Raw genomic sequence first — 21,351 nt, forward strand, 5'->3', positions numbered from 1 at the left:
CTGGAGAGTACACAACATGACTTGCAGGAAGCTCAGAGTTTCCCTCCAAGCAATGGTTTGTTTTTATACAGCCTTATGGTGGGGTCTTGCAACACGTTCTCAGACTTGTTGACTTCCTGAGTCTCCTTTCTCTCTTCAGGAGAAAATATTTCAATTCGGAGGAATTTGCTAGATAACAGAGATTTATTTTTCAACCCAAAAATCCTTTCTACAGCTATTCCAGTAGCTTCTTTGTTGCTGGACAAACATGGGCCAGAAGTAGCTTAGGGTATGAAAAGCATTTATTTCAAGCTTTCACAGTCCAGGGGAAGCTTCATCATGGTGGAGAGAGCTGGCTCACTCACCACATAGCCCTTGCCAAGAGACAACAAGCACCAGCAAGTAGTAGCTGCTTCTCAACACACACCTTAGTGCTGGACTCAAGATCTGCTCCTATTAATAGGAAGTTTAATATCTTTAATTTTTTATTTATTATTTTATTATTTATCTGAGAGAGATAGAAAAGGATAGGGAGAGAGAGAATGGATGTAACAAGACTTCCTGCAGAATTTCTGAACTACAATATTTTAAGCCAGTAAAGTATTATTTCTAACATTCCTTATCTAAATGCAAAAGTACCCAAGCTAGTGGAAAATAGACTGTTTAAATGTTTTAGTAGTTATTTCTAACTGGTAGGTTTAGTCTTTCAAGTGCCAACCAACCACCTTTATGCTAAGTATACATATACTTAGAGTATACATATACTTAGAGAACTTTCAAATATTAACTAACCACAGGAGGATAGATGGAAGATTTAATAGAATTAATGATGTTAAAATATAGTTTGTTTGACTGATTACATCTTTGAGAATAAACAAAATTTAACAAAACAAATTAATGTAAGAAAATATTTTGCAAGTTATCTTATTGGAAATTATTATTAAATAAATGGATGCTTGTTATAGGTATGAGAAAGACCATGATAAAGATGATTGTAATCAATAGTTCTGATTTGAACAAATTAAGTTTAGATGGAAACTCCACAGGGAAAGAATATATATTATGAGCCATATTCTCAGAGTTGAGCCTGGTATGGTGGTGAATACCTGTAATATTGGCCTGTGAGGTGTGGAAACAAGAGGATTCTCAGTTTAGGTTATCCTAAACTACATAACAAATTCAATACTTAATGAGATCAAGCAAGAAAGTAAACAAACACTGTTTTCTCAGAGTGACACAACTCCTAAGCAGGATGTATGTACAAATTATGTGAAATAGCATCTGACACTAGCTAAATTGAACAAGTTTACATGAGGAATTCAAAGGTTGTAGGGTATGCTGACACGCAAACTAAAGATGGTTCAGAATGACTGGGTCATGAATGTATTGAGTTTTCTTTCTCTCTTTCTCTCTTTCTCTCTTTCTCTTTCTTTCTTTCTTTCTTTCTTTCTTTCTTTCTTTCTTTCTTTCTTTCTTTCTTTCCTTCCTTCCTTCCTTCCTTCCTTCCTTCCTTCCTTCCTTCCTTCCTTCCTTCCTTCCTTCCTTCCTTCCTTCTTTCTTTCTTTCTTTCTTTCTTTCTTTCTTTCTTTCTTTCTTTCTTTCTTTTCTTTCCAGTGGCCAGATGGACAGTAAATACCCTGTAAATATTACACAATTGGTACATTTATACCTTTGCTTTATTTAAGCTTAATTTTATAGGCTTTGCGTTCGCTTCACTGGATGCCACCTCTATTGTTGGCTGAGGCTGAGGCTGAGCCAACTAGGTCCATGAGTACACACTTGTGTTAGTTTACAGCTTATCTTGCACTTGAAGCTATTGGAGCTGAGTGTGGTTGTGGTTGTGCATGCCTTTAATACCAGCACTCGGGAGGCAGAGGTAGGAGGATCACAGTGAGGTCGAGGCCACCCTGAGACTCCATAGTGAATTCCAAGTCAGCCTGAACTAAAATGAAACCCTACCTCGAACAACCAAAAAAAAAAAAAAAAAAAAAAAAGCTTTTGGAATCCACTTTGTACTTAGACTACTTTAGATCAAAGCTTATCATTCAAGTACAGATGATAGTTTAATCTAAACTTATTTCAGTTTGACAAAATAGAGACTGCACAAATGCAAAGAAAGTATATTCATTTAAAGCTTGTTACAAAAAGGTTGTCAGCTACCAGCACTTTGATTGTATGGAGGCTCACAGGAAAGAGTGGCAAAGGTGTATACTGGGCATGTGGGAAGGCTTCACATAGTCTTGGAAGGCTGTTGATGGTTAAGTCTAAAAGTATGTTAACTAAAGAGGGAATTCTGGGCTGGCAAGATGGCTTAGCTATTAAGGTGCTTGCCTGAAAAGCCTAAGGACACAGGTTCGATTCTCCAGGCTTCACATAAACTAGATATACATTGTGGCAGATGCATCTGGAGTTCATTTGCAGTGACTAAAGGCCCTGGTGTTCCCATTCTCTCTCCCTTCATCCCTGTGTCTCTAGAAAACAAATAAACAATTAAAGAGGGATTCTTAGATGATTGATATAGAGAGTATAGGTGTCTCTTTCCCCATGGTTCTTAGGAGTAGTAATAATTAGGAACACTGTCAGCTATAACATGGTACTGTCAGCTATCACATGGCTTCTTGAGACTAATTGCTACATCATGTGTTTTGCCATCCTGGGTAGCTGCTGTAAGGGCTTTGGTCCTTCCTTCTGGTCTGGTAGCCACTAACTGTGGATCAGAGCTCTGTTTTAGTGTGGCTGTTGCCTTTGTATTAGTCTCTCAAAACTTCAACCTCAGCAGGCCTGCATATGGATTTTGTGCTCTTACATTTCTATACTGCATTTCCTTTCTAACAAAAAATGAATGTGCTTTGATTCAGTGGACAAAGAAGATACTGGACAGGATCTCCTCCCAGTTCTTCCAAGGAAATGGATTATCAAATGGCAGAGAATGACCTGGTAATTTTGGTGAACTAACTCTGGGTATTCTGTGACCAGCAAATATTTTCATTTCTCACCTATTCTAAAGCCTCCCATGTTCCAATCAAATTTTAAAATACAATTAGGATGGTCTTGGAATCTGACCCTTGATGATCCTGTCATTCTTCCTTTTCATGCTTTTTCCTTTCCTTACTTGTATCCAACTGTTTATTCACTTAAACCAAGTATTTAAATGCGAATCCATAAAGCAAATAAGGTAAACTCTGGCTTGAGAATTTTTCTACTTTTGATATATCTTTTTTGTAGTTCACTATTTTCTTTCAGAGCAATTCTTTGGCTTAGAAATTACAAGGCTAGATGTACTGGGAGCTTACATGTTAGGATTTGACTACTAGAATTATTTTTATTTAATCTGTAGAAGGAAATTAAAACTGCAGATTCTGAAATTATTTTTCAATGACTTCAAAGAATTATCGATACATATTTTACAAATAAAAAACAATGGACAGATGCTTTTATCAAATCCAAACATTGAAATTTGTATAACAAAGAAAAAGAAAAACTAGTTTATTTACTTGTTTTAAAGAGTGTAAGCATTCACATAGTTGTTTTCTACCATACAGCATTTATTTGTTCATCTACACCTCACTGTTTCTCAGATCTCCATAGAATCATAACCACATAGTGAAGAATGTAGACTCTAGACACTGAACTCCATGAATTGCTGAAGAAAAACTGTTTGTACCATACCTATGATGCCATTTTACTGAATGTGATGTCAATTTTATTAAATATTTTCCTTATATAATACATTCCCTGATAATTAGTACAGGAACTTCTGCCTGCAATGCAACTGCATGTAGTGTCCTTCCTTTGGCCAATTTTATAAGCCCTTCACACTAAGAATTTTAATTATTTTTTTTCTCATAAGTAATGATGAGAGGTAGTAAAGCAAAGAATATTATATGACAGACATAACATCTTCCCTAAAAGTCTGCAATATTTACTATCTAGAAATTTTCTACAATGCTTGCCAGTGCTTGCTTTACTCAGTGATCTGGGTGAGGTTCATTCCTTCAGACGACAGCTAACATGCTGCCTAGTACAAAATGTCTCAGCTTTTTTATCTTTACATATTTATGTTCCCAATTTTCTGATCCTTACAAAAAAGCCTTGATTGTATACTCACATACTTTTTATTCTTCTATATATTTCTTCTCCAAGCTAACAACATTTCTTCCTCATTCACTCCTTAAATATATAGGGTTGGGATGGATTAATGGCTTAGCAGTTAAAATACTTGTCTGCAAACCAAAGGACCTAGGTTCAATTCCCCAAAACCCACATTAGACAGATGCACAAGGCGGCACATGTCTCTGAAGTATGTTTGCAGTGGCTGGAGTCCCTGGCATGCCAATTCATTCTCTCTCTCTCTCTCTCCCTCTCTCTCTCTCTCTCTCTCTCTCTCTCTCTCTCTCTCTCCCTCTCTCTTTCAAATAAATATTAAAATAGTTTTTAAAAAATCAAAAAATCAAGTATACAAAAAGAATGCATGGTTGCTGACTTAGCCGAGGAAGTCATATCATGGTTATTTCAAAGAATCTCCCATGTGGAGAAAACATTTGTGTTCTAAAAAGCTGAATGAAAGGTATCATAAGCAAAGAATTACCATAGCCACAGAGCATGTGCAATTAACACCTTACTGGACAAGATTCCTTCATTCCCTGTTTTGCTCCTGCCTGTCATATACTCGATCTGGGTAAAGTGTATAATTGCAAAGCAATGATAGTAAACAGCCCAAATTTATGTCATTTGGGAATGTTATGCTAGATACTTTCCACTGCTGAATTAAACAAAGTATTTTGCCAAAACCATTTACCAGTATTTGTCTCAAGACATCCTGAAAAGCATATTTTCTTCTTGAAGGAACTGTGCACTACTGTAAAAGAAAATTCAGATGCCTGGTAAGTGTATATTCACAACTCAGACACATTTAGAAACCAGTTGCAGAGAAGTCATCAATGGGTAGTGGTTATTTCTTAAGAGAACAAATATCAAGCCCCAACTGGGGTTTGGGAAGGAAAGATTCAGATACACAGAACTAGAGGGTGCTTTCCTCCTCTTCTTCATTCTACTATAAAACTGCTGTATATAAAAGTGAACCTATGACATATGTAGCCAGGATCCATGTTAATCGAAAGGGGCATATAAAAGCTCTCCAGTTAATATGTTTCTTGTGATCTTGGGCAATTCATCAAAGCCAACTACTGACCTGCTTTCAGAATTGTGGCCAATCTGGACTTGTACCCACCATTGCTTTAAATCTGTTAGGTTGTTTAGATCATCAAGCCAAAGGACATGAAGTTCCTTGAGGTTTCCCAAGAACACTTGTAGGAGCAATACACTAACAATTACAAGAGAAGTCATTTTCCAGTGGCAAGAGAAGTACACATGTTGACCATGGTCTAGGAAGGTCAACTCAATGTACAATCTATAAATCGATGAATGCTTGGGGAAACTGTCCCAGCTAATTGCAAGCCAAGCACAATTTGAAGAGTCTTGCCTTCATGTTGGGAGAAACATTGTTCATGGCAGTGATTTCTTGAAAAAATGCTTAAAAAGTGATCAGCCTGCAGTGTAAGTCTGAAGAATTGTTTGGTTTCAAGTCTTGTGTGTAGGACTGAGTGTAATAGCAGTGGAAGAGACAAGTTTCCAGTACTGTCTGCTTTGTCCCTGAACATCACTCCTAATTCCATTAAATCATTCTTGTCTAAAACACCGATAAAATCTTAGAAACTGGTTTGGAAGAAGATAGTCTATGTAGACAGCAGATAAAATAATCTAGAATGTGGTGGTTAAGTGTTTGTATTTCATGAACTTTGAGTTTTGATAATGAAGGTGACTTAAAAATTATGAATATTATTCAAAATGCTATTTAGAGGTTTTCCCTCATGGTGAGTAGTGGTCACTGTAGTTGATTTGAATATAAAGATTGAACACAGTTGTATATAGTTGATGTACTTATTAGGTCATTTTTTTTTTTTCATTTCTGTAACAGAATGCTGAGTCAGCCATAAAGTCCTTTTCATAAAATCAAGAGTACCTGAGTGGGAATCCCTAGCATCCACAGAAAAGCCAGACATGCTTGTATACATCTTTAGTCACAGTGCTCAGGGAGTGGAGACATGAGAATCCATTGAGTTTTCTATCAAGTTCTTCTAGCTAAATCAGTGATCTCCAGGTTCAGGGAGAGAATCTATCTCCAGGTTCAGGGAAAGAATCTATCTCAGAAAACAAGGTGGAGAATGATTGAGGAAGATACCAAATTTTAACCTCTGGCCTCCACACATATGTGCATATATATCCATGTACAAACTTGTGTCCACACATGCATAAACACACACCACACCCACAAAACACACAAAGATTATAAAATAGTTTAATTTTGCTCACTATTCTGAAGATTCAGGACATAGTTCTGGCATCAAGGTGGCAAAAGCACATGTAAGAGCAAGTTTTCTCATTGTTTTAAAGAAAGCCAACAATAGAAAGACAGATCAGGGTCATGTTCAGACATGTAACTCTGCACTGTCTTGAAAGACCACTCCAGCAGACCAGCATTGACCTCCAAATGCAGCAGCACTGGTGGCCTATAAACTTGCCACTGGGCTCCATCTTGACCTGAGTCAATGCCACTCTTGAAAGAGACAACACAACCACAGAAGTACACAAATGAATTTAACTGAAAAATCCCATAAAGAGTACAATAATTCCAAAATAAGGACAAAGCTACCCTTTGAATCAAGCTTTTGGTTTTATTAGAATATCCTTTCTTTAAATTTTAATTAATTTGAATGATTATATTTATACAAGCATAAATGTTGATGCTTATGTAATTTATCTTAGTTAGATTTTATAAGTTAAAAATATTCCCCTATTTTCATTTTAATACATTCTTTCTTAACACTTGTATATTTTTGTGTTTTTAAGTCATTTTTTTCTACTCATATGTATTTTATCTTTATCAACTTTTAAAAACAATTCTTTCTAAAAGTGTACTTAATTTGGGTTATATCATCTATGTGTAAGTTTAGCATAAAGTCAGCATCCCATTCCTGGAGATTAAGGAAAAAATAATGCATTGTTTACTCATTTACCAGAAAGAGGCTGGCATTTGGATTAAATTATCAGATACTAATTCTCAATTATATAAAATATACTTTTCTACCAAATGTGCTGATTTATATGCTCATTTGGTTAAGATTGACTAGCTTATAGTTTTTGGTTTTTTGGTTTTTTGGTTTTTTTTTTTTTACTTTCAAATACAAATGTCCTGACATTGGTGATAGTTCATTTTGAAGAGGAAAAAGGACATATTGTGTGTAAGATAGTTTTAGGTTCATTAAAAGTCAATTTAGCTTAAAGAAGATTCTGCTTTAGTTTGTAGCTAAGAAGAAGAATTTTTTCTTTTTGACTTTTTTTCAGAAAGATTATCCTATTACACATATTACTCAGAGCCATGAAAATATTCTTCCCTCACTCCCTGAGTTTCCTCCATTCTTGCTCAAGTAACTTGACAAGGTTCAGTGCTTCTTCAAGGACAGAGCTGAGTACACCATGACATCAGCAGATATAACATAGTGGGAGACACTGAATTTCAATCCAGAGGCCTCATGTTAAACCTAGTTGTAGATATCCAGAGAAATCATTTACTTATTGTGGCATAATAGTTTCACTTATAACCCGAGATTGTACTTACGCATAAAATGTTGTCTTGGATATTTAAAAGAAGACATTTATTGAGAATCTTTTTTGAGTGTTTGGGCTTTGCAGAACTTAGAGTACAGTAGAAAGAGGCCATTTAAAAGTAAGCAACAGATATATATATCTGATAAAAATCACACAATAAAACTTCACAACATACATAGAAAATGGGATATGGACTTTGGTACCTACTTTTTCGGTTCTTAAAAATGATGTAGAGTTTAGAAATATGAGGGCTTGAGAAGTCCTCCATAACATCATCAGAGGCCACTACAGAAACTCTGGGATATGAGGAAATCTCTGCCATGGAGACATGGACAGTTGTAATTATATACAAATTAAACAATCTATTTTTAAGCATATACAGACAATTCAATTAATGATTGTTTCTTTTGTAAGTTTTTCATTTGTAAACCAGTTTGCCTTGAGATACTTGTTTTTCTCCAATTTGAATTTAAATCTTAGTCAGTATGTAGGTTATTTTTTCCATATATGGAGTAGTTGAAATAACTGCTTCACTGACCTCATCTAAGGAGAACAGCCAGCCATCTCAGAATCAAGCATGACTGTAGGACTATAACAATCTAGAATCTTCAGAGTCAACAACCACTCCGAGCCATGAGATGTAGGTAGTGTCAGGAATTGATTAGAGTATTTTCTACTAATACATCTGAGACCAATGTATAAGCAAGATATTTGTCTCCTAATTGAAATATCCATATTAAAGAATTCTGCATGAAGAATTTGTGTGTGTGTGTGTTTGCATGTGCATGTGTACATGAGGTATATAACATATGCATCTAGAGGCTGTCTGTCTTCTCAAATATAATGCAAACTTCTTCATTTAGTAGATTTCCTCTGGCTTGTTTGATGAGAATATGTCTTTCATATTCATGTCTTTCACAATCCACCTTTTTTTGGCTGCATTAGTGTAACTGCCAAGGTAAAGTAGGGAACCATTCCCAAGGTCAGTACTCAAAGAGATTGTTGCCAGTCACTTGACCATCCCATCAAAATCTATAGTGGTATATAATCCTGAGTCTATTTAAACATGTGTTAATCCCAGCACTTGAGAGGCAGAGGTAGGAGGATTGCCATGAGTTCAAGGCTACCCTGAGACTACATAGTGAATTCCAGGTCAGCCTGAGCTAGAGTGAGACCCTACCTTGAAAACCAAAAAAACAAAAAAAAGTGTTAACCTGTAAATTTAATGATCAAAAAAGTTGAAGATTTCTGAAGTACATAAATATCTTACAAAGAAATTATGAGGACTAATGTGCTGACAGTTCAGAAACACACTAACTACATAAATGTTAGGCAAGCAAAGTAGCCTGTGTACTATCAGAGCTGAGGAGGGGTGGCAGAGCTGCAATCCCTAGGACAGGCTGGTTGAATAGACTAGTCAAACTAGGAAATATGGATTCAAGTGAGAGACCTACCTTAGTAAATAAATTGGAGGGTGAGATGAAGATACCAAATGCCTAACCTCTGGCTTCCACATGCAGGTGAACACACATGCATACATGCATGCACATCACACCATACACTCATATACGTCGAAGTTAATAAATACAGTTAGAAGACATACACATTATTTGTTGTACTGACTTCTGATTAATACCTCCAGTCTTTCAGCCTCTTCAGCTCTGGACTCATAGTGATGAATGCAGACAACAGGAAACAGAAATGGTCAGTGTACTGTTTTTCTTCAGAGAAAAGAGAGGGTATGCCACCAATTCAATTCTGGACTCTTATTGGGACTTTCATAATAGCCAAGAAGAACCTATTCTGTGGTTCATTTCAGTTTATGGGAACACACAATATTTCTTCATATCAGTGAAATTTTACTTATAGCTTATATTTATTCTTGGCCTCTCTTCCTTTCTGAATATTCTAAAAAAGCTTTTTTCAGTGAATTTTACTTCAGTAGGAATACTTTAGGAATACATTTTCTCCCTTTTGCTATTCATAACAACTAACATCTCTTAAATATTAACCATTTAGTAGCTGAAATATTCAGTATAAATTTGATTTATCTATGAATACACCTCTAGAGATGTTTATATGTAATTAATTATGTCAGTGCTTTCCTATTTTTGATCTTTGGATAATATATGACTATACTTTTATAAATTGTACTGTCCTCTACTATTAGCTTACTTACTTTTCCTTCTGCTGAACAATATATTTCTAAATAGCAATGACCACATCACATACAAATTTATATATCTATGGATTATCTATATTATTTCATGTACTAGATGTTACTGTATTCAATGTACACCTTTCCTTTTTGTTTTATGTCCCCACCTCCAACACATACCGTCCCAAGTTCTTGACAAGTTCACATATGGTATAGGAGCAAAAAGTAGAAAGGGATAGTGTTAGAAAGAACATGGTAGCAATGCCATTGAAAAAGTCAGTGGAAGGAGCTGGAGAGATTTCTCAGTCATTAAACATGCTTAGTTACAAAACCCGATACCCAGGGTTTAATTTTACAGTACCCACATAAAGCCAGATGCACAAAGTGCTACATGCATCTGGAGTTTGTTTGCTAAGGCAGGAAGCTCTCGTGTACCCATCCCCACTCTCTCTCTCTCTCTCTCTTTCTCTCTCTCTCTCTCTCTCTCTCTCTCTCTCTCTCTCTCTCTCTCTCTGTCTTTAACTCTCTGCCTCTCTCTTTTTTCTCTCTCACACAATAACAGGTATTAAAAAGAAATAATAAAATCCAAAGATATAAAAATAGATTAGTATCCTTATCAGGAGACTTTATTTTCAGTCAATAACTACTTCAGTCACTATCCTTCTGTTTCTTCTTCCAATTCAGAATTAAATTTAAGACATTCACTAGATGGACATAGAAATATTTTACAGAATGGTCCACCCAGAATCACTATGATGATAAATCTCCTCAAGTTCTGAAGCAAGTATGTGTGTGCATGTGTAAAACAGGTTATTGCTTCCATGTGTCAAATGAAGTATGTATATGTGAACCTTTTATTCTCTAAAATTGCAACTCTTCCAAATGTCATTTATTTTTGATTAAAGAAATGAAATTTTGCATTAAATAATCTCCTGCATTGCATTCACTTTAGACTCCTTTTTTCTTGTAACAATGATTTATTTGTTTTGTCTGGTGTCTGATATAGTTTGATGAAAAATAAAGAGGAAAAAGGTTTGCAAGTACAGATGCAAGTTATATATTCTACCCTTTATGTCACCATTTCGTTACTCTTTGCAAATTGATTAAATGGTGTGAAAGCCAAGGGTAAAGTGGAGACAATATGAGCTGACCCCTGGTCTTCGGAGCTGCAGAAAAAGTTGTAGAGCACTTATCCAGCGTGCATGAGGCCCTGTTTCCCACCCCAGCACCTAAAAAACAGAGGTGTTGACTCTAGGACTTAAACAACAAGGTGAAGCATGCATTCTACTTAATCCATGCTGGGGAGCAATTAGTTGTACCACACACTTGTTAGTCATTAGCCAACATTTTTGTGAGCTCTGTGCTTACTGTTATGGTTACTTGCTTATATTTGCTTTTCTTCATTTTAATGGCTTATATTATCTTAGGTTCTCAAGATTTCAAGGACACTTCTTAAAACTTTTCTCACCTATCATGAATTTCTCTTTATAGTACCACAGTCCCCAGTATTGCTTAATTCGTTTTCCTTTACCAGGCCACTAAGGATATTAAGCATGCCCTTTCATTTCTATTGCCTCAAATAAGAATTTCTCATCTTATTTCCAAAGTATTTGAACTTTCACTTACTATATCCTCGTTAATTAAAAATTAAAGTAACAATTTATTATAAATATTAGAGTATTGTAAGCTTAGATCATTGATCTGTCCCTTAAACCACACCCAATCTTATGTTTCGAACCTTAGCTAAATATTTACCTGGTAATCCAAACTATTCTCAGCATCTAAAATTAGAAAGCAGAGTTTCCTCAAATAATTTTCATCATTTGCTGACTGAATTGCACCTAAATGTAACATGCATTTGATATTTTGCATATGTTTACAAGCCATTTTATCTCTAATTGCTTTATTTTGTGATCTTATTGTTGCCTATTCAACACAGATGAAGTCATTCTCTCACAGATGTTCAACACTTCTGCCCCAAAACTTTTGTAATATAGAATTCACAATGCATAGCTCATACACATTTTAGATACCCCAATGTGGTTCACCATGACTCTGTAAAATCAAACATGCTTGATTTTCCTATATCACTTTCTGCCACACTGTCTTTTTCTACAGCCCGAACTTCTTATAGTCTCTCACATGCCCATGCCATCCCAAAATTTTGTTTTTGTTTAGCCTTTTTGTCTCATCTTGATTATATATGAAAATTATGTACATATTAAAGATCCTATCTCCAGTTTCCTTATGTGACTTCTCTCCCCAACATCTAAGTCTGCTATAACTCTCATAATTCTGAAATGCAAAAGTATAAGCATGCGTGGACTACAGATACTCCCATTCCTCCCAACATTCAGTAAATGTTCCTTGTGCAATTAGTGTGGAGGACCAGAGGATTCATTCCTCACTAAAACTTTCATTTCTAAATTAACCCAACCATACTGCATCTATTTCCTTTCTCCAACATGCCCTTTCTTTGCACTCCAATATTTTAAAATTATCCCTTACCTTAATTGGTATGATATCATTGAACAGAAGCTATTTAATTCTGATATAATATGTAAAGTAAATGAGTGTCCCTTGTTCAGACCTAAATTTGAACATCTTCTTCTAATTCTCTTGAGTACACACACACACACACACACACATGCACAACTTCAACAAACACTCATAATCGAAAACATTGCCAAGCTTTATTCTGTCTTCCTCCCTCCACCTCATCTCATTTCATATTACCATTGCCAATCACCTCTATTACCAATCATCTGTATGATTCCTTTAGCCTCCTCACTGGCCCCATGTTGACACTTCTTCTAATATATTCTACACTGTTGCTAGTAAAATTTTACAGTTTAAGTTGGGTCAGATTCCTTTAATTTATCACACTGATATAGTTCTCACTTCTATCCTACTAAAAAGCTAAATTCCTTATGATTCCCTAAACTACTTGCTCTGCACTTGGTGGCTCATCCTACCATTCTTTCCCTCAAAAATTGGACTCTGGAAAAACTAATGACCTCACTTTTCCTGAAACTAACCAAGTGTATACCAAATTGTTTGCTTTTATGATGACCTTACCCACTGTATATCACTTTACCCCAGTAATTTTAATGGTTTAGCATAGAAAATTATCACATACCCCCTAATTAAGAGTGAAGTGCAATCTCTGGATTCTTTATGTAATAGATACAAACCCTAATATTTCCTGAGTTGGCTGCATTTTCATTATTTTTTTATTTATATTAGGACCGATAAAATCTAATCTGTTCATTTTGGAAATATGGATTCCACAAGAATAAAGGACTTGGCTCTTTAATCCACTGTTATGCTGCCATACAGAATATAACCTGACATCTCAAATACCATTACAATCCAAGGCATTACTCACAATAAATAAATCAAGCTAATTCTGAATATTTTGGTAAATAAAGTGTTCTTTACAGATGCAAATTGGTTAGTTTTAAGCAAAGTGGGAATTTCTCATACAAAGCAAGAAATGATTCTGTGAAAACAATAGTGACAATCTGAAAGAAAATGGTAATGCTTCTTTATAGGAGAATTACAGTGGAGTGGAGAGATGGGTTTTATTTAAGCTTTTTTTCACAAACATGTTATAACATATTGTAGAAAAAATAATCAAATAAATAATTAAGTGTCCGTTATGCTAAAAGATAGAGATAAGAATATGTAAAATGCTTAGATTATTCCAGATACTTTGAAAAACACCTTCATACTCTAACTATATTATGTACCATGTTTTCCTACAAGAGTTTCATAAGACCCAGGTGCATATGCATTGGACTGGGATTCAGTTCTAGGTAAGAATCAGTCATAATCTCAGATTATCTACTTTTGGATCTAAAGATTTTCATAATAAAAAATTCATTGTTTTGTATCCCTTAGTAATTTGTTTACCTGGTACATTGAGATAGATGTATGAATCATTTCCAAATATTCATCAGCCCTTCCCTGCACATACCGGACAAGAGTGTGCCCTGTGTTTCTTTATGAAGGGACATATGACACACATTGTCACAGGAATGTCAACAGCAGTGAATGTATGGCAGTTCTCAACAAGGGCTTGCATCAGTTTTTTAAGTTCTATGATTCCCATTGGAAAAACTTGTTCTGGGTAGAGGTTGTAACTTCAGACATTTAAGAAATCATTTATGAGGTGCTATCAAACTATCATCAAGAAATTAAAAATATCTTCAAATAGTCTTACTTCACCACACCAGTCTTACATCCATTTAACAAAAAGTCTTGTATCTTCACTGAGCTTTTATACCACTTATGTATAAACTATGGCTGTCATTAAGTCTGACCAAAAGAATTTATAGAGAACAATGACCTTCACCATTGTCATCTCCTCCTGTATTTCATGCACTTGTAAACTTACATATTATATCCAGTGAGGAAAAGGATCTTGGAAAATAGATCCCTTTCTTTCCTCTCCATAATGAGAAGGACAATGTTAAAGCAGTGATAATGGTAGAAGATGAAAACAAGTTCTCTGGCAGGGAACTATTTTGCAATAGAGTAGAACATGTTTTATAAATGTTTAAACACTAACTGAAGCATGTTTAAGAATAACAAACTATATTTGGCTTTATCAGGTAATCAACACAGGACATAGTCATGTAGTTTGAGATTATTCAAGCATTAAGTCACTTGGACTTGATAACATTTACTAGCCTTTTTAAAACTAGAATAGATTTTATGTTTGTCTTTTAATAATTTATGTAATATATGCCCCAACAAAAGACAAAAACAAGAATATTTTCTATTTAATCTGCTTAATGTAGGTAGTTTGCATAAAATATTATTGTTTAATTTGGCTTATGCTCCTTTGGGACTGACATTTTTTTTTTCAATTGCTTTGTACTAATTGGTTCAGTGAAAAGGAGCTCTTTATATTTGAGTCCAACAAATGCACATTGTTAGATTTCAGTGCATTTGGCCATAATCCCATCCTTAAACATCATTAGCTCCTTAGAGGCACACTTTCATTTGTGCTAATTACAAGTGTTTGTCAATCTCATGGGCTACTTTTTATACTTATGCCACAATGTATAACCAACTGTGCACAGCCCATTGCTTCTATAATCCAGTGTGCATTGTCTTTTCTGGGCATCAGCTTTGTGACTACTTGTAATGCCACCCATAATCACAAATTATATATATATATATGGTAATGAGATTAATAATGATAATTCATAAGAAAATAAATGTTCTCACAGTAAATCTGGAAATGATCCTCTGACAAGATTATAAAGTACATCACCTTTACTTGAGTTTGTTGAATGAAAGTTTAATGCTTAGTATATGTTTGGAATTTTGCTAAAAGTTATAAATGAATAAAGTGTCCATACTCTTATAATATTCAAGAAATACATAAAACTTCTGAATATCCATAATATTAGATAAGGTTGGATAATCACTCTCCCATTGTTGACTTTATGTATATGTTGGAGCTGCTAAATTTCTTGAAATATTTATGTTGGTCTCTATAATTGAGCTACAAAACAAGACTGTACTTCCCATTCTGTTCATTAAAAAAATAACTGGTCAACTTTCCAAAGATGAGTTATCTAGATGGAGTTGTGGTAAGTCATCATCATATTGTACATGTGGGAATTACTTTTATTTTGGCCAATAAGTAATCAATGATTTTTATATACAAGCTTTTAGGGGGAAATGACTAAAAATTAACTTAAGGGAATTATCAGACAATACATACTCTAGAGTTAGGGACCAGACTCTAAATCTATTGGTTGAGAATATAGCCATGATCCATTGATTGCCCTGAGATTGTCATTAATATTATATCCATTGCTGTCAAAATTATCAAGTTATTGTGCTTTTTGGAATATATGATATAAACCTTCTTTGTATTACTTTTACTTAAACATGACACTTTGGAAAAATTATGCCTGTGGAGAACATCTGGAACATTCAGGTTTTGAAATAGGACATAGAAGAGGTATTGGGCAAAATACTCTTAGATCTAAGTGCCATATGCTTAAGAATAAGTAGTGAGGAATCACACATGTGAAATTCTTTCATACAGTCAAGATTTTCAGAAGCAATCATGCATCTATAATAGAAGATATCCAAAGAGATCATATTAGCAGTGTTTTAGGAGGAATGTGTTTGAAAACACACACACACACACACACACACACACACACACACACACACACGGATATTTGGAAATAAGATTGGTATATCATTCTCAGAATTTGGGATAAGCAATAAAGAGTCAAAAAACTCAAATGAGTTCCTCAAATATGTATTATAACAAATAGTAGAAGCAGAAACAATAGAGAATATTTCTAAAATGTGTGAACAATTTGTCTAGAGTATTATGAAATAATAACTTTTGACCATAATTTCTACATAGTTAGCATGACCAATGGAATTAAATTATATTGGAGTTCTTTGCTTAAAATTCTTAAGAATTTCATAATGGGATGATGATCAAATGCAGCATGAGTCACTTCTCAGTGGCAGGGCCTGTGTGTCAGCTACACAAGTACAGTGTGGAATGCTAACAGGGAGGGAGGACTGCTGTAGCATGTAAGCTTAAAAAATGCTGTATTGGTGGTGGTCTGTTACTTCTAATGGCTACAGCATTTTGGCACAACTTTTTGTATATAAATTCATAAATGCCATCTCAGTTTGCAAGATATATGCAGATTCTGTACCAATGAACAGATAAATGAAGTTCTCCACATGTTTCCTTTCTTTTATTTCAATACTGATTTATAGTTTTCCTGAGCAAGTCTTTCTTATCCACAGCTTGATTCATTCTTAAGGATTTTACTATTTTGAGGGCCACTTGTGTAAGTTTTTCCATGTCTCTTTTCATTCAAAATAAGGTAATGATGATGGACCAAAGAAATAATTCTATCTGCCTGGCTTGGTGAATCAAGAGAAAATTGAGATTATACATGGGAAGCACAAAGGCAGCACCATCACAAAAAGAAGCCAAACTCAGCATAGGTGATGACTCACCATGTCTCTCCCAGGAGATCCTAGCAGAGTTTCTAGACCACTCCACCAAATAGTCTTCTCCACTCTGGCAAATATTTATTGCTTTTATAACCTCAGGGAGTCTTGTGAAACTTGTGTTTCATAGGCTTCTTTAGCCCATGTTTGGTTCTGACACCAGAAAATTTTGGGCATACTCTTTGAATAGTGTTTTTCACACATAAATGTATAAAAAGTTTTATGATATCAAAAGTTTACCTCAGAGCATAAGTGACATTATTTCTGAATTTAATATTCCTATTTGTAGAAAACTGTTACTGAAACTGTATACAGCTCCATCTCTTATTGCTTTGATATATGCTGTGGTACATGTTTAAATTAAGATGGGGGCTTTGTCTGGAGAGATGGCTATATTTGTCATGTATCAGGAGTATCACCTTAAATCAGGAAGACAGTGAACCCTGATGCCAGTTGCCAGGTGATGGACTTCTCCTTGGCCAATACTGTGGAAACTGCAAGTTTCCACAAGCTTGATGGTTTCACCTTCTCCTTGGAGTGTAGTGATCCTGTACCAATCCCCTTAAGTTAGTCTTAGAGATTATTAAATTAGAGTTCAGAAGGAAAATCTACTGTTCCATCTGGGAAGACCATATGGTAGATGCCATCTTTGATGGAGGAAAAGTCACATGGTCTGTGCCATCTTTGGTTAGGGAAAAGACACATTATGGACACCATTTTTAATTAACAATGTGTTCATTATTACTTGCTAAGTGATACATTTAAGTATTCCCAAGAAAAGGAAGACACATTCTAATCTAAGTATGAAAGAAGGAAAGGTGAGTCAGGCATAGGCCTGGAATTTTTTGTATAGTCATAGAGCATTTCAGAGTTAGTCAAGAGAGATAGAGAAAGACATAGGGAGAGAAAGAGAGAGAGAACATGCAAAATGAAAACATAAATCTAATTTATGTTGAGTTTCTATCTTCCTCAGTGTGAAGCTATAAGAAATGAGTAAAAATTTGTGTTGAGTTCTTTACTCCCAGAAACTACTTAAGCACAAAGGATATGGAGTACCCATGGAACCAATAGGAACAGTGGCTGGAATGTGTCAGCAGCTCATAAAAGTAAGATGGGCAAACCAAATAAAAATGTGGCTATTTGTATAAAAATCAGTCTCAAGGTATTTTGTTGAGATCTCCATTATGTAATCACAGAATTGGGGTTCTGACGTGCTTCTTAGAACCACAAGCCCTGAGTTCATATCTGCAAACTAACCAAAGAATTGACAATTCCAGATTTAAGACAATGATTTTTAAAATACCACCTTTTATTCAGATTTTACAAATGAGTACAGAAAGGGGAAGGCTGGGAGTTAAGGGGAGATAAAGTGGGGAGAAAAGATGTACACCATGTGGAACCCAAAAACCCATGTGGGCCATGCGTAACTCAGGAGTCCATGTGATCAATACAGATCTGGGGGAAAAACATGGAAAGAAAGAGAAAAAAGTTCAAGGATATCCTGACATGTGGGTAGCTGGAAGGGATAAAGAATATATGTAGAGAGTAAAAGCTAGGGCATTCTCCTGGATGAGCCTGGACCTGATCCTGGGCTAAGTCACCCCAGGCCCAGCCAAAGAAAAATCTCACCCACAGCTGGAAGTTCCCAAATCATCAGAGAGAGAACCTGCCTTCTCTTTGCAAAGAATTTATAACCTTAGGGTACTGGCTGTCTTTTGGCCCAGGTGAACCAGAGGGCTAGCTGGTGGGTTATGGCTAGGGCCTGTCTCAGGAAGAGACAAGTTCCAGGAGCTGAACCTGAGCTACCACAATGTCTAAATCCCATGAAAGACCTCCCTCTTGGGAGGGGTCCTGACTGTTGACAAACAGTTCTATGGAACTAGGCAAAAGAGATAAGAAGTCAGGGCTGGAGAGATAGCTTAGCGGTTAATCCCTTGCCTGTAAAGCCTAAGGACCCCGGTTCGAGGCTCAACTCGCTAGGACCCACGTTAGCCTGATGCATAAGGGGGCGCATGCATCTGGAGTTCGTCTGCAGTGGCTGTAGGCCCTGGCGCACCCATTCTCTCTCTCTCTACCTGCCTCTTTCTCTGTCTGTCACTCTCAAATAAATAAATAAAAATAATAAACAAAAAAATTTAAAAAAGAAAAGAAATGGCTTTCCTTATAAAAAAAATTTAAAAAAAAAGAGATAAGAAGTCAGATCATCTTTGATTTCTAGCAAGTGTAAACTTTCCTGCCCTTTTCATCTTCAGAGGTCCTGTCACCCTACATTAGATGTAATGTGTCTACCCCCTTCACTAGATGTAATGTATCTAACTGGATCTCTGAGTAACAAGGGCCAAGTTGTTGGGAGCTATGAACCAAAACTCAGCCATGTTAACAGAGACTGCCATATAGCAAGTTAAGTTTTTACTTCCTTACCTAATATTCAACTACCAGAAACAATGGGATCATACACCTGGCCAAACACTCCCCCATTTAGCCGGTAGCTGATGAAGAAACAAAGGTATTGTGGTTTAACCAGTAACTCTGTGATCTTTGCCATAACTATGTCCCCTTCCCCCTACAACTCCTTGCCCTGACCACATCCCCTTCCCCCTACAACCCTACATAAACCTACATGTAAGAATAAACTCTCAAGGCTGTGACAAACATCTAGCATGGTCTCCTTCTTGTGTCTGTTTGTCTTCTTTTACCCAGGTTAGCTTCTGCTTGAGTCCTTGTTCAACTCTTCACTGGCCGGGGCAAGTAGCGCCCAATGTGGGGCCCAAGGTACGAAGTGTGACCTGGGCGTCACTCGAGTGGACAGCCGTCCCAGCCATTAGACCGCCACCCCATCGGAGGGGTGAGTGAAGGTCTGCATAGAGGTCACTATAGGCAATTCACCTGTAATACTGACCTGCACCGTGATTGATGCAGAAAAGCCCGCCTGCAAAACTGATCAGTTTGAGGTAAGTGACAAATTTTAGGCAATTAAAGTAAAGACTATTGAGTCAATTTTTTTTCAAGGCACAAGAACTGCAGGACTTTCTTTTGGCACTTCTTTTCCTCCTTTTACAGTTGGCATGGAATTGCAACCTAGCAACAGGGCAACTGAAGCCTCTTGACCAGGGTTACCCTCTGGCATTGGCTGAAGTCTCCTAACTCCCTGTGCGAATCCCAACAGCCCATTCGGGCATTGGCAATGACCTCCTACCTAGCCTTTCTTCCTATCATCAAAACTGGGTACATAACAGCCAGTAAATGCTCTTAGAGTGGCTTCCAGTTCTTAAAATTGCAGGCAGGCGCATCGGGGAAACCCCCCATGCCGGTTCTCCATCTGGGAATGTTGCCCTTTGGTCTTGCCGTTCCTCCTCTTTCCTTTTCTATCATGGGACAGACCCTAAGTAAGCATAAATTGTTAAAAGGCTTAATACTTCTCTCAAGGCAAAGGGAACATGGGTTAAGGAAAAAAAAAAAAAAAGATTTAAAAAAGAGTAAAAAGGAGCTAATTGCCATAGTAAAAGATATTTAAAAAGCACAAGGAATTAAGATTGCTTCAAGTTCCTTAAGCAAAATTTTTGATTTTATCAGGAGGATTGGTTCTTTTTTTGTGTGTGTATGTGTTTATGTGTGTTCATTGTGCTTGCTAGCCGTGTCATGTTTGTGACTGTGACTAAAGAGATGAGATGAACACAGGTGACATTCCTTTCTCTTCTAGAGAACCATTTCAAGGAAATCAAACACCTAAGCATTGAAATTAAAAAGGAAAAGTTAAATATCTCTTACAGGAATAAATTTGCCAGATATTTGTTCTAAGTCAAGTTCACCTTACGTAGAGGATTATTAAAAACAACAAAACTTCCTCTAAGAGGTAACTGATAATTTGCCAGATATTTTAAAAAAGATTGTAATGTCCTGTTACTTATAAGGAGGAGGTAACTGACCTGACTTCTAGGCCAACCTCAAGATAGCAACAATATTTGCCTTAGTTTAGTGTCTTATTGATATTAATGACATAAAATTGTGTTAGACTATTCACTTGTTAGTGAGTAATAGGATTAATTTGGTGTAATTTTTTAATAGCCTTATACAAAAGATAATTGCTTCTCGGCCTTTTGGCTAAGATCAAATGTAGTATCTGTTCTTATCAGCTTAATATCTGATACTTCTCTATACAAGGACAGTATATTAAATGGATTTTTGGAGCTTGGAGTTGGAATAGGAGCTTGCTCCGTCCACTCCACGCATCAACCTGGTATTGCAGTACTTCCAGGAATGGTGCACACCCTTGGGGGAATAATAAAAAAAAAAGGAAAAGAAAAGATAATTAATGATGGGGTGAGATGAATTGATTAAAGGAACTGGGAAATAATTTTTCAATGTTGGGACATAGAATTCTCGTTAAAAATGCTTTTTGAGTGGAACTGAGAATGTTAAAGTATGTGGATAAAGATGTGCGTATGTAGGAATGAATTTTCAAGCTAAACCTAAATGCCATGCCTAAAGTTAGAGATTCTTCAACTGTTTACAGACTCTTAAGGATACTCTAAAAG

The 21,351-nt window shown here is 36.0% G+C and overlaps 1 non-coding gene across 1 annotated transcript; it reads left to right on the top strand.

Annotated features, from left to right (window-relative positions):
- The first annotated feature begins 20,897 nt into the window (after window positions 1-20,897).
- Window positions 20,898-21,087, top strand: LOC123461735. Its single transcript, XR_006637817.1, has one exon. It is a non-coding gene; the product is annotated as a U2 spliceosomal RNA (small nuclear RNA).
- Window positions 21,088-21,351: the final 264 nt, after the last annotated feature.

The sequence above is a fragment of the Jaculus jaculus genome, chromosome 6 (genome assembly GCF_020740685.1).
Source record: "Jaculus jaculus isolate mJacJac1 chromosome 6, mJacJac1.mat.Y.cur, whole genome shotgun sequence".
Classification (NCBI taxonomy): Eukaryota; Metazoa; Chordata; class Mammalia; order Rodentia; family Dipodidae; genus Jaculus; species Jaculus jaculus.